Raw genomic sequence first — 15,161 nt, 5'->3', positions numbered from 1 at the left:
ATTTAAGTGGGTAATGGCAACGCGTCGGTTCCCCAAGGAATTTTGGAATATCTCCGGATCCAAATGACCAATTATCAATATCGACACATATTCTTAAACTAGAAGAGTTTTTTTTAAAGCTTGTAAAAAAATGGTGCAAAAATATCGAGAAACAAAAAAGATTTCATCTTTGAACAACATTTTTCCTGGTTCATGATTTCTAAATACTGAATGCTGTTGCAACAATTCCATTCTGAATATGAACCAGGAAATGTTTGTTTTCAACAATTATGGATCACTTCCAAATATGTACAATTCAACGCTGGACTTGTAATGTTCAGGATATATCACCATTACTTACCACCCTTACGACATCAAGAGCTGTAAGTTTCACTTTTAAACAAATGTAAATGGTTGAAAAGCTACAGTATCACCATAGCTACAGTATTGGACAAAACATTTTCAACTTTTTTGATTTTCCATACAAAATAACCAACTTTGATAAGCTAGATCTTTGTTATTTATGGACCGATTCGAATGAAACTTTCACAGAACATCAGATATAACTTGAATTTTAACATATATTTTTGAATATTTTTTCCAATCACGAGTTTATAAGTAATAACGGTTTGACTAAAGTGTAATTTTCGACGAAAAATTCAAAACTTTTTATCTCAAAATCTGATAGCCCTACACAATAACTGTTTTCAGCAAACTTATTAATCTCGTCAAAATCTACAACTTAGCTGAAGATACCATGGAGCTATTCCTTCAATATGTTCAGTTATGTCTTTTATAAAAAATCGTCAGAAAATTCACTTTAGCCAAACTGTTACTGCTTTTCAACTTGCGATTGAAAAAATCACTCAAAAATATATTTTAAAATTCAAGTTATGTCTGATATTCTGTGAAAATTTCATTTAAATCGGTCCATAAATAACTGAGATATAGTTTATCAAAGTTCGTCATTTTGTATGGAAAATCGAAAAAGTTGCAAATGTTTTGTCCAATACTGTACATGCGGAATCAAAGCAACAATATATTTTGAGCTCCTGAAATAAAATAAGCTTGAAAACAAGGTAAATTCTCATTAGAGGATATTGTCCCGGGAATTTCGGGACAAATATTCCGGGTAATCCCTAGATCTAAAAAATCCCGAGATTTCCCGAAATTGAATATTGAACTAGAAAATACTACTGTGTAATTTTGAAATTATATCACAAAAGAAACGGCATGTTGCTCTGGTGATTAATAGTACATGGATGTTTTTTTCTTATTATTGCTTGTAGCTTGCTAAATAATGGTTTTATTGAAGTTATATTACGCTTGAAAAGGTATTTTTTCTGGTACACAAGTAACGTAATTTCCAACTTAATTAAAAAAAAACTGGAAAAAATTAAAAACTTCATAATTTAAATAAAATATAAGAAACATTTTGTTTTCTTTTGCACTTAATGTTATTTGCAGTGTTTGAATGCTTAATTTATTTTGAAATCCGTAGTGAATTTTCAAATTTGTTTGTTTAATAATTTCTCGATTAGTACTAAGGGTAATATTTAAGTAATTCAATACTTAGCGCAAGTTGAAATGTAACCTTTTGAATATTATGTCAATAAATTTCACATTGTTTTGTTACGCTTAAAATTTGTATCATTTGTCAACCTAATGTTTCGATAGTTAAATTTGTAATCATGTTAAAATCTTTCTACGTTATTTTGCAATTTTAACTTCTCGCAGCCGTTTAAATTTGTCCCGATGTGCCTTACACTTGTATTGGTGTAACATGCTTGAAGGGCTATCATACCAACCCTCTTAAAAAGCATGCAAATTTGATAAGACAACGAATGTAAATAAGTTTTTATAAATGAAAATTGATATCACCTACTTTTTACGCATCACGATTGAAATTTATATTAAATTGACGTTGAAAGCAGGTGAATGTGAAGGTGCAATATTTAAAAATGAAATTTAAGATAGCATTGTGTTTTTTGATAATTATAATTCTACTGTATCTTAAAACCCTGGTTGGGTCACGGTGGAACTACTCTATAAAACTAAACTTTGCTTCACAATCTACTTTGACCGTTCTATAGTCACATTTTGAGAATTTGATTTTATGACGGGATTTTGAAAAATAAAATCCCGAATCTCTGGTTTTATTCGAGCCCGGGAAACAAGACCCTCCAATTCTCATGGCCGATTTGATAAGCACAGTAAGAGATTATTTATTAATCCATTGTTATGTCATATTCCTACATATTTATAATATGACGTCCTAGCCTTATTTCCAGTGTCAATTATATTTTCATCGTTAATAGACGTGACGCATTATAAGCTTACGCCAAATCACCGCAATATAAGTGATTAGAAATTTCTTAATTTTGTTCACTGATTGATTGTAAAGCACAACACATCGAAAGTTCCACTAATGTTTTATTGATGCATAGAGAAATTCAGCGTATATTACGGAAATTTTTTTACACTGAAACGTTAGGGAAACGTAACGCTTCCATTCTTCCATGCGCATGCCTTTCCTTACGCCTGATACATAGGCAGTCTGCTAACCACAAAAGCATACCTCTCTGCCATGCCTTTCCCCCAATCCATACACTCCCGCATGAACTGGCTTAGATGCAGTGGTATATACGGTCTACGTGGGAGCCAGTATAATGCATCATCAATTCCTCCCCCTTCCCCACATTGGTCTGCATTCTGACGTGGCAGGCACCATTGTCGCTAAAAAATAGAAGATCACCAGCACTTATACACTGAGGATGCCTGTTAGTCCCAAGCAGTCATTCGGTTGGTTCCTTGTGTAAGTGCAGCTGATCTGGCGATACTGGAGTAGCATCCACGGGCGGCCAATCAAGCTCAAGCTCAAGCTGTTATACAGCGAATGAAATAATATTAATAAAAACAACTGTGCCAATCAATTAAACAATCAGTTTAATTATATTGATAATAAAACAACCCAATGTAGCATATCGTCAAGTAGGCATCTCAGAAAAATATAAGGCAAAATATTTTTCGACATATGGCCAGGTATTTGGCCCAGTGTGCGCAAGCAGCTACCTAACAATGCACCCGGCGTCTTCTCCCCTCCCCCAGTTGGGAGCTGAGAAAGCGGATGGAATTATTAAAAATTTACAACGCTCTGTGGAGAATTGGTGGTTTTCTCAGTTCTGCTCCACTAGCTGGCCAAATGTGTTTCCTCTATCTGTGTGACTACAGATTTCAATTTTCTTCGCGCTGTTGTGTGAGAAGTTACCAACTAGCAGCCGCGCGCCGGACGGGAAATCCCTTTTCTTTTCTGGGCAGCCACGGGAAATATGAGCCGCTTCTGCTGCTGATGCACGTCTGGCTCATCCGATCTCTGACTGCAGGGGCGTTAAAAGAAAGCAGATCTAGGGGGATTATGACCCTTGCCAAATGGAGATCATTAAGTTCGATGATCATTTGTAAAGAACTGGCATAAGTTTTCTGCCAGTTACTTCAACAGTACATGTCTTCAATCAATTCAATAATTAGCATAGCATAGACTGACTGTACATGTCAATGGTTGCTACTCTGTGATTGATCGGAACTGGTAAGAATTGCACTACGATCCAAATGAATAAGGGATGGGAGTTTCCGCTTACTCTCGAAGTGCAATTTTAGCAGATCTAATATAATTGATCAATAACGGCGCCGGCCAAGTCCTTACAGTCAGTTGGAATGTTAGGGTGTAATGATTGTTGCTTCTAGAGACCGAGAATACCTCTGCATCTCCACAACCACCACGGGAGGGGTTAGTGAGGGAGGAAAAGATCTGGGAGTCACCTCTGGTCGGTGATGCGATCCATGGATAAGGGGGAAATATACGACTTGTATTTAAAGCTAGTTTTGTATTTTTGTCTCGAGAAGTTTTTGGAAAAAATACGTCAACATCTATAATGTCGAACAATTCAAAAGACGTTTTTATTAATGACGAAAACTGAAAATTGCATGTATATATTTTAACTTAAATGAAACAAGAATAATGCCAACACTTGTAGTGACGAACCATACATAGTTTGTTTGAAAATTACATATGAGTATTACTGTGCATTTTGTCTCGATATGGTAGAAGTTTTAGAAAATACGTCAACATTCACAATGTCGAACAATTCAAGAGATAATTTTTAATAATGTCAAAAAGAGAAAAATATATGTATATTGAAGTTGTATAAGAAAAAAGCATAATGCCGACACTTATAGTGACGAACCATACAAAGTTTGTTTTAATATTACATAAAAGTTACGCTTTCAAGAAAAAATATGTTATCATAACTCCGGCGACGAAAACACGCGCGAATCCGTCAGCAAAATCAATCGGACGACGCAAAACCGAACTGTCCTGCTTGGGCTTCACGAAGCACTACCCAGCAAAACGCTTCAAAACAGGGAAAAAAAAAATTCTCCGGCAACGAAAATACGCGCGAATCCGTCAGCAAAATCAATCCGACGACGCAAAACCGAACTGTCCTGCTTGGGCTTCACGAAGCACTACCCAGCAAGACGCTTCAAAACAGGGGAAAAAATAATCTCCGGCAACGAAAATACGCGCGAATCCGTCAGCAAAATCAATCGGACGACGCAAACTGTCCTGCTTGGGCTTCACAAAGCACTCTGTCTTCAATCAATTCAATAATTTGATAATAATTTGAACGTGGATGTAATATTGCTTTTAATGAAAATATTCATTACATGATGCAATCAACGAGAACCCTCCTTAGTCGAGTGGTTAGAATTCACGGCTACAAAGCAAAGCCATGCTGAAGGTGTCTGGGTTCGATTCCCGGTCGGTCCAGGATTTTTTCGCAATGGAAATTTCCTTGACTTCCCTGGGCATAGAGTATATTCGTACCTGCCACACGATATACGAATGCGAAAATTGCAACCTTGTCAAGAAAGTTCTCAGTTAAGAACTGCGGAAGTGCTTATAAGAACACTAAGCTGAGAAGCAGGCTCTGTCCCAGTGAGGACGTAATGCTAAGAAGAAGAAGAATCAACCAGGGCCGGATTTACAGTCTTGTTGGGACTGGGCCACAGTCTCTTCTTCTTCTTTCTGGCGTTACGTACTAACTGGGGCAAAGCCTGCTTCTCAGATTAGTGTTCTTATGAGCACTTCCACAGTTATTAACTGAGAGCTTTCTTTGCCGATTGACCATTTTTGCATGTGTATATCGTGTGGCAGGTACGAAGATACTCAATGCCCAGGGAATCGAGAAAATTTCCAACCCGAAAAGATCCTCGACCAGCTGGATTCGAACCCACGACCCTCAGCATGGTCATGCGCGTTTTCCGCTACAGCTATCTGGGCCACCGTCTCGTTGGGACCTTTTTCCCAAAAACTTTTATCGTAACATTTCTAAGAAGCAACTTTTTGAGTATAACGTTAGTTTTTTCATGAACTAAATATTAGAGATGGTCGGGTTTCACATTTTTCAAACCCGAACCCGACCCGTACCCGACTTATTTTATTTCTTAAAACCCGGACCCGACCCGAACCCGAGACTGTAATTGAAAAGCAAACCCGGACCCGACCCGAACCCGAAAAATTTCCGCTGTTCAAACCCGAACCCGACCCGAAACCCGAAAAAAATTCTAAGAAAAACCCGAATAGGACCCGAGTTTTAAAAGATTATAAATTCATCGTTTCTGATGCATTGGGAAGCTTTTAGGTTGTTACTCGTTTCACCATTCTCACCAAACCCGACTCAAACCCGACTAAACCCGACTTTTTTCAAGCCCGAACCCGACCCGTACCCGATAATGTTGTAGCCGTCAAACCCGACCCGAACCCGAACCCGAAAAAAATAAAATTTTCAAACCCGAACCCGACCCGAACCCGTCGGGTTCGGGTTCGGGTCGGGTTTCGGGTTTGAAAACCCGAGACCCGACCATCTCTACTAAATATCTGGCGCTTCTGAAGTTTTTTTATGTCATTGAATTTAAGCCCTGTATCTTCTAAAGTACTAAAATGAAATAAAATGTGAAAAAATATTACAACATCGTACTCCTCGTCTACATAAACTTAATAAATCCTATTGTATCTACTTCAGAATATTATGAGCTCCAGGAACTAAAACAAAGACAAATTCTTAACATTTGACGAAGACTTCTCACACACAAATTAGCACAAATTTTCCCCTTTCTAACAACGATATGTACAATACATTTCAAAGCTATTGATATTGTTGGATTACCAATGGATAAAGCGAAAGTTTGTGAAAAATGTGAATCTAATATAGAGTTAACAATCCACCAATGTTTTTTTTGTACGATTTTCTAGACTAAGCCATCTTTGAGTCTAGGGAATGTCAGCTTTGAGTCAGGGAATCCCTCTCCTGGATGCCCTTTATTTACGCCAATGTCTGTCTGTAAGCTAGTAACTATGAGGCAAAAATGATCCGAAAGAGAAACAAAATCCAAGCTCATTGTAGGGGAAATGAGGTACAGATATTGGGGGTAATGATTTAATTGCAAATCCACTTCGTTATTATCCGCTGCTATTTTGAGAGGCAAGCTAGCAGCATAGAGCGCATATTCGAACGAGTCTACTCCGAGAAACCGTTTCCACATAGGCGAATCAATTTCATCGCAAAATCCGTGAAAACATATGGATGATCGATCGTTAAGCACCTAAAAATCCGCAATTCCCAATCCAATCAAAATTAGTCGTAAAGGGAAGAAATAAGGAAAGGCAAAAGCAATCTAATTTGGCTCCGGAATGTAGGAGCTTGGTTGCTATTTGAAGAGATTGATATTGCTCTAATCGATTTGCTTTTTGGTAATGTAATTCGAGTGAATTCGAATTCTCACTACAAATTTAATTCTATCTTCTTTTAATTGCTCATGATAGAACTGCAAGAGAGAAACAAATACCATTCATTTGAAACATGTACGTACTTCTATGATTTGTGTATCTGCGAGGCCGTTGTTCCATAATTTTTCGTTGGTCGAGTATCCAAATGAAATCCGCCAACGTGTTTGCTGTTTGATTCGTTTTGTGAAAGGAAGCTACAGAATTTGCACAAGTGGCGATGAATGTGCTATTAGATGGTGTTGGCTCAAGAAACCTCAGCCTTCTTGCGCGCGAAACAGTGAATCATAAATACTCCACGCGATAATTAATGTGAGCAACGGTGCCCTGAATTCGTTTGCTTCATGATTGCCGTTGCTGAAGGTAACCGTTGCAGTAGGCTGCGGTTTTTCGTCATGGTGTTTAAAATGTATAATTTTAATCGGACACCCATGATTATATGGGGGCATTGTTCTCAGTTTTTACAGTTTATTGTGTCTATTTATTTTTACAAAATGTTGTTAATCTTGCATGTCTGATGTACCAAGAGCTCGTAGACTAATGATTTCAGGATTGAAACAATTATTTTTTATCAATCTCAGTTTTACGTAATGTGTATAAGGTGCACGTGATGGGCCTTTTAATATCGAGTTATAGATAGTTGACTGTATTTTCGACAAGATTTTTTCCAATCGTTTGTGATACAAAAGTTTCCACAAAATTTCTCATCAACCAAGCACTTTTTTAATCAAACAATCTTCAAACGACTTCCTAGTCTTCTCAAATGACGATTAGAAAGACATAGTCGTCGAAGTGGTGACTAATCATAAAAAAACCCACCGAAATGGAGGACCTTCCTGGGCTTAATTGTGAGTTTCCTGCAGCAAACGCATCGACGACGACATCCACGCCATGCCACATCATACACACAATTGGTCGATTCAACTTCCTGACATCGATCGTTAGCCACCATCAACTGACGATCGTTAATTGCCCTCTGGTTGCGTAAGTTTGTCCGGCTTTTCTAAACAGAGTTTGGTGGCCCGGATTCCTTGCCATTCCGGAAAGCCTCTGTGCAGAGGTTGATTATCGTTCTAAAGGCCCAGTTCTAAGCGCCCATAAATTTTGGCCTTATTCAGCTGTTTGGGCAAGAGTTGTGTTTACTGTTGCAAGCATTCGCTGACACAGTTCTCTTCTATATGTCGATACGATCATTGCCATATAATAATCAATAAGCCCCTCCTAATCTGGCTCTCCACCACCATTCGATCGATCGGCAGCAGCCATGTGCGCAGAAAGGCGGCCTTCACCGTTGTGGTCGTCCTCGTCGCCGTTTACGGTGCAGTGTTGCCACATATTTCAAATTATAGAAAAAAAAACATCCCAAAAGCTTTAGTATTGCACTGTTATAATCGAAAGAGAGAGAGAGAGAGAGAGAGAGAGAGGAGAATCTCTCATTGCTACATAGGTTTTTTTGAAAAGTTACGCGAGAATGATTCTTAAAATTTAAAATGCATTTAAAACCTGTACAAAATAAAAACATTCTTACTTTTAAAAGTGACAAAATCATGTCAAAACTTGTGCAATATTAAATCATTACAAAAATTCTTGTCTATCTCAAAATTATGTAGCCATAAACAGAAAAAAATATGTGTAATTACAGAAAAATCTTTGTACGTGGCATCACTGCTATGGTGGGGTATGGCGACAACATGAAAGTCTAACCTGAAAACTGGTTATGGATGGTAGATTCAGTCGGGGGGGCTCTGCCTCTGGTGGCGGTGTAGGTCTTTTGAAATTACCAATCCACATGCGTCGGGTGTCGAAAGCAATTGGACTGAGACGAATGACGAAAGACATGTCTAATCTAATTGTATCTTGTTTCTTTTCCCATTGGCAGTGTTCTTCGGTTTTCTCCGTTGAGTGCGGTCACGATTTTCACACGTTTGCTCTTGGCGGCAAATGCGCTTTTGATACAATTTGTCACAGATTAGGGGGGAGTGTTAATTTTCCAATGCCCTCCAAAGGCTGTTGGTACGCTTGTGACGCTTTCTGGTGTCATTAACAATTTTTGAACCGGAAGAGAAACCGTTTGTTTTTGTGCACGACCATCTGAGGCTCAATGAAAATTCGGCAGCATTACGGGTTGGACATCAAGCGTGGAGTATTTGAATGATTTTTATTAGTTTTCTTAGTTTTTTTTGAGGATCCCATCAACATATGTTCCACCTTAGAATTTGGCCGCACAGAATGATTGATTTCTCGAATAGGACCAAATGTACAAAAATCTTAGCGCATAATTTTGTAGCACTTTTATAAGGCTTCAAGGGAAAAATATGTGAAAATATTTATGTATTAGCTTTTTGGTTGAGTTTTCCAACTTTTTGCTTAGATCCACCCATAAATTTTTGCACAGTTCCATTATCTAACCCATTTCCCATTTCTTCCAAGAACAAGTCTGAATCAGAAGTGTTTCTTATTCTTTTATTGTATTTTTTTTCACTACTGGACTGCGAAGTGCGGCTTCATAAGTGCGAAAATGCGAATAAAAGTGCGAGATTGCATCGAATCATATTGGTGTCTTCAGAGCACTTATTCTTTGAACTGCGATTAATAACTCCGCTGAAGACACCGACTCGATTTGATGCAATCGTACACTTTTATTAGCGTTCCCGCACTTGTAAAAACTTCTGCGATGGTCCAGTGGTGAAATAAATGCGCAATATTTCTAAGATTTATTGATAAATGCCTTATTTTTTAAACGGTTGGATATACAAACAATTTGATGAATTAATACTTTTCTCACTAAAAAATATATTATTCTGCTAATACCATTCTATGACATCACGACTGTAATGGTAACTGGCTTAGTCGGGTTAGAACTTCACGGGATCTTTGTGCGATTTAATGAGGAAATTCTATTCTACTACTCTAGTGACAAACCAGCGATGTTTTCCTTCCATAACCGCAGATAACTTTTTGAATCATTAAGTTGTTTGTGAGTGAATGAATATATCTGTAAATACCTTTTTGAATTATTTTTTTGCTATTATACCTCCCGACTATTTTGGGGTTTTCAACAAAATTCTTCAGATTTTTTGCATGTCATCTTCGATAATTTTTGAAAATGTGTATGAATCTTAATGAAATTTTTACCCCTGAACAATTAATTCTTCCTGATCAAGAGGATGCAATGTGTCACTCGAATACGAATTTTATTGATGGTTTGAAGAATATAATTTTGCGTAGAGAGTATTGAATAAAATTTCAAGATTTATTTCTCAATTCTGAAAGCTATAATATAAATATAACTACAGTCGACTCTCCACATCTTGATGTTCTACATCTCGATATCTCTCCTTATGTCGATGATTTTTTCGGTCCCTTCATTCTGCATACATTTCACTCTCCATATCCCGATATCTTTCTTAAAGCCTGTCCACGATAAATTTCGGACACGGATGGCGGGTGTACCACAGAAAGTTCGAGAATTTTACAGAAAGAAGGATTAACATCCTTGTCAACTGTTTATTTTGTAGATATAACTCTTTTATTCTGAAATAAACAATTGTTTTTGTTGAATTATGAGTAACTTTTTTTTGCTGCCATTATTTGGGTGTCCGAAATTTAACGTGGACAGGCTTTATCTCGATATATCTCTATAACGATGTAGTTTTCGTACCCCAATTTCCTCTCCATATGTCGGTGAGCCCATTATCAAACGGTACTAGACTAGATTTTAAGGATTCAAAACAATTTGCGTAGACAAAATGACGTCTGTTTGTTTTTGATTTACTTGGTAATGGAATAATTTTCAATCTAGTATAGTGTTCATTAAAACTGTGTTCTATGTCTCGATTTCTCCCTATCTCGATTATCCCTTCGATATCGAGATATGGAGAGTCTACTGTAAAATGAATGAGTTATAAATTTTTTTTCTGGAAATTGCATTTATATGTAATTAACAGTTTTACAGCATTTGTTATTGAAATATTTTCATATGAAAATATTTCAATAACAAATGCTGTAAAACTGTTAATTACATATAAATGCAATTTCCAGAACAAATGTTTATAACTCATTTTTTATCGTGAGGCATACACGTTGATAGGGGAATTGAAATAAGAAATGTGTGATATGCTACGCAGTTTTGTCGACCTTTGATGGTTTTTAGTAAAAAAAACTTTAATTTTACAAAAACAAAATTTACATCAGATTAGAAAACGAACGAAGAGACGTATATTGATTATGTCAACTTTCTCATGTTTTAACAATTCCAGATCGTACTAAAGTTATCCAAATATTTCCCAAGTCTGGAAATTTAGAGTGGTGCTATGTTTTGCATAGACTTATAATGTAACTACCGTAAAACACAACCATGTTCATCAGTGGCGCGTCCACGTTCAAAACCATGTCCTACCCAACGATGGTAAATATTTCGTGTACAGTGCAGCTAAGAGAAATGTAGACCCTGGACTGGAAATTGAATGTTACTATATTTGAGGAGCCCAAACGTAAAGTAGTGTAGGATACATTTTTGATAGTTTTGAGTTGAGTTGACAAAGTTCTTTTATTTCCAAGCTTTCTAACAATGTTTTCAGATAATTTTCCGCGAAACAGAAAAAAATAACTCTTAGAATTCTTAGCAGACAGGCTTTCAACTTCAATTTATATAAAATGAAAAATTGCAGAAACATTTTGGAGTAGATTTTCTCAAAACTTGTTTTTTTTTCACTGACATTTCTTTGCTTATATTATCCTTATTTCCATGCCAGTAGTTACCATATAAGGCTAAGAAAGCTTTCTGTCTTTACAAGGCTAGTAGTAACTGGGTGCTTTAAAATTAGGAAATTAGAGACCTCTAGACCTCTACCTGGCTGTTGATATTTTTTCGAAAACCATCCATTGATTCATTCGGAAATGCCATAGAGAATTTTCTAACGGGTAAAGAAGTTTCTTGTAGCGATTATTATAGTTAAGCCCTCAGTACACTCTTTGCCAAGTGTGCAAATTTTTCCACACGCATAAACTAACACTTCAATATCCACTTGACACTTCAGATGTTTTGTCATTGTTGAGACCGATGTTTGCATGTTGGTTTATGCGTGCGGAAAAATTTGCACACTTGACAAACAGTGTACTGAGGGCTTTAGTTTCCCAGCATCTCTACTTTAGATATTCTTAACCGTTCTTCTCACGAGCCAGAACTTTAGGGCGTCATGCACAAACCATGTCACGCTTTACTGAGCATGAGAATACCATGAAAAATCTTGTATCATGTATTCCATCCTCCATAAGAATAAGTACCGTAAAACGGGGTAACTTTGATAGTTTTTTGGAAGAAAATCTAAATATTTCTGAATTCTGTTTAAGAGATTTTTATTTTATATCTTTAAAACAAGTACTGGTATCTCAGTTATCGATTGCTGTTGAAAGATTGCTAAAAGATTCATTTTGAGTGGACTTGTAATTCTTCATATAATCGCAAGTCTATTTTCGGTTTTGGGGTAACTTTGATAATGGGTATGTAAAAATATGAAAATCGACAACAAAACTATTGTTCGGCATCATTGCAGTTGAAACTTGATTGTAGAATGATAATGGAGAACGTGGATTAGTTTTAGGTAATAAAATAACAGAATTATAGAAAAATTCACATACAAAAGTGTTTTTAGCTCAAACACGCACCTCAAACACCATTATTATCTGTATGAATTGGCGTACAATAATATTCGTTGAAAGATATCGATTGATATTCACGTGTAGACATCGAATTCAACATAAATTAAACGTTTTTATAATATAGAAAAGTGTATTTCGCACATAAACGAAAGAATTACTTAGAGCAAATAATGCATTGCATACTTCCAGGAGTTTAACAAAATATGGAAATTTCTTACTTCGATTACAAAAATGGCCCCAATTTGTACAAATGATTATAGTTAAGAGATTTGAGACTAGATTCATGTTTTACTGTAACTGGGCTGTCAGGGATAATCGACGAACCCTTTAAAATTTAATCAAATAATGATCGTAAAACAGATTGTTTGTGAGGGTTTTTTTGCTGATATTTTTGTTGAATCGTGGGTAGGACAATCTTTCGACTGTCCTACCCAGGTGTTTTTGTGCGTAGTACATGTCCTACCTATCCTACCCACTTCCCGCGCCAAGGGCTAAGAGCTAAGGAGGGTCCCTTATTACTTCGGTTAAACTACCACAACAAACAAAAGGCCGAGAAAATTTCTCACCGATTCTTGAATGGACCGATACAACTAATCGTATCAGAGTCTCCTGATTTACAAAGTAAAACACTACTAACTTTGTTGACCGGAGACCTCATTAAATACAGTTCCTAACATTTCCAACTTTTATGATTGCATCAGAATGTGTTTAATTTTGAATATAGGTACTTCGTATGCATTGGGGTGCGGGTTTGTGCAAATGTGCAGATTGTGCAGATCTCGGGAGATTTGTGTCTGAATTTATCCGCAGAAAAATGACTTTAGATGTTTTGATGATGACGATTATGAACACGATCGTTAATATGGCTATCTTAGGGTTCATTCAAATATTACGTAACGCAAAATTTGTCAGGATTGGACCCCCTCCCACCCCCACGTAACAGCTTTTGTATGGAAATATTTTATTTTTTGTATGGACCGTAACACTATGTAAGACCCCCACCCTCCCCCTGTTGCGTTACGTAATATTTGAACGGCCCCTTAGGCTGCAGCTGAAGTAATTTTTTTTATTTAAAATTGTTTGACATGTGATACCTAGTCCAAGGTTATCATGTTTTTCATGATAGTAAAACATTAATATGATTTCTATTTATAGAAGTATGTTAAACAGGATACAAGATATGTTTTATACGCAGTGTTAGAAGAATTCCATCCATTGCAGTTGAAATGCCGGAAACATTGGAAACCTTATAAACAAAGGATATACACCCCCTAACGGAAGGAAATGAATAATTTATAGCCAAGGATCTGTAGCACAAACACAAGGTACCCTACCAAATGCATCGGCGGTATACATAAACGTGTTTCGAACGGAAAACACGAAACAGAAAATCGTTACATGCATCAGAATCCCAAAACTCACCTTAAACTGGGTTGTGTTCTGTAGGACGTCACACGTGCCCTTAAGCGCGCTGCGCTCTGTTATTGGAGTAGGTCGTAAACGCACGACTGCAGCAAGATTGTAGGCCCCGATGCCGTATGACGCCCGTTCGCTGTTTTGTGGTTCTCTTATTTCTTCTCGCTTTTCCGGTGTGTATAGATTGGCTTTGCTGCTGTTGCTATTACTGCACTTTTGCCCGTATGTATATGTTTACGTTTCCCGGTCGTCTTTCCTGAGGCAGATGTTCACCTTGTTCTCCCACTTCGTCGGTCTCTATTTTCTTCCCGCCTTTGGAGCTCGGCTCGTCTCGTTCCACTTCTTTGAGTAAGTTTTCAATTCAAAGGCGAATTTCAAGAAAACAAGCTGATTATAGCTTCCGGTGTTTCGCTCAATAATTTTCACGAATATATGACGCACTTGCCTAGGTGTTTCCTTTGCCGGCACTGATCACAGTTTCTTTAATCAGACTAATTCAAAGAAATAACTTCCTGTACACAGCAGACGCTGACAGTCAAGTCCAATCACCTTTGAAACTTCCTTCATGTGCTTTGGTTGACTCACTTGGTTGATCACCCTACTTTTCTTCTGTTGCACAAGTTCCACAGTCTAAAAATAATTCATTCAACAGAACACTCCAGTAAAATATTCTCAGCTCGATTTTTCGAGATTTCAAAACAATCGTAGATTTAAAATGTTCAAATTTATGTCTATTCGTTCAACATAAAAATGATAACTAATGCATTAAGAAGAAAAAATCCAAAAACCTTGAACGATCTATTTCGCGTGATGCGTAACATGAGATTGAACCGCAACTAATAAGTGTCGAGCTGTCGCCCGGCTGCCGCTGTTATTGATGCACTGGATTTTCGCTCTCTCTTCTCTAATCTGCTGACCTTCTTAAATTTCATGCATATGTCTCCACCACACCGCTCGCAGCTGTCCTTCACCTTATGGTGCACGAACAACACTCAATCAAACCCGACTCAGTTTCGAACCAATCCGACAACGATTTGGGAGTGAGAGATCGAGAAAGCTAAAGTTGCTACGTCGTCAACTGCCTCAACACGACTGAATGGTGTCTATATTCCGTCGGTGGTTTTGTATAACCATTACTCTGAGCACATGCTTCGGCTACGTTCGGACGGTGCAATACATATACTTCAATCAGCTGTTGCATTCACAGGGTTGAAATGCATGGGGATATGAAGAATGTTTGCCCTCTTGTTGTACGAAAAAT

At 37.3% G+C, this 15,161-nt stretch overlaps 1 protein-coding gene across 1 annotated transcript in view; it reads right to left on the bottom strand.

Moving 5' to 3' along the window:
- LOC5576990 (ETS homologous factor) overlaps positions 1–14,134 on the bottom strand; it is a 47,903-nt gene extending 33,769 nt beyond the window's left edge. The window contains exon 1 of the mRNA XM_021843884.1: positions 13,907–14,134. The gene's annotated coding sequence lies outside the window, so the exon portion shown is untranslated. The remainder of the gene's footprint in view (positions 1–13,906) is intronic.
- Between the last annotated feature and the right edge of the window lie 1,027 nt (positions 14,135–15,161).

Source organism: Aedes aegypti, chromosome 2, assembly GCF_002204515.2.
Source record: "Aedes aegypti strain LVP_AGWG chromosome 2, AaegL5.0 Primary Assembly, whole genome shotgun sequence".
NCBI lineage: Eukaryota > Metazoa > Arthropoda > Insecta > Diptera > Culicidae > Aedes > Aedes aegypti.
This window is presented reverse-complemented; position numbering and strand designations above follow the sequence as displayed.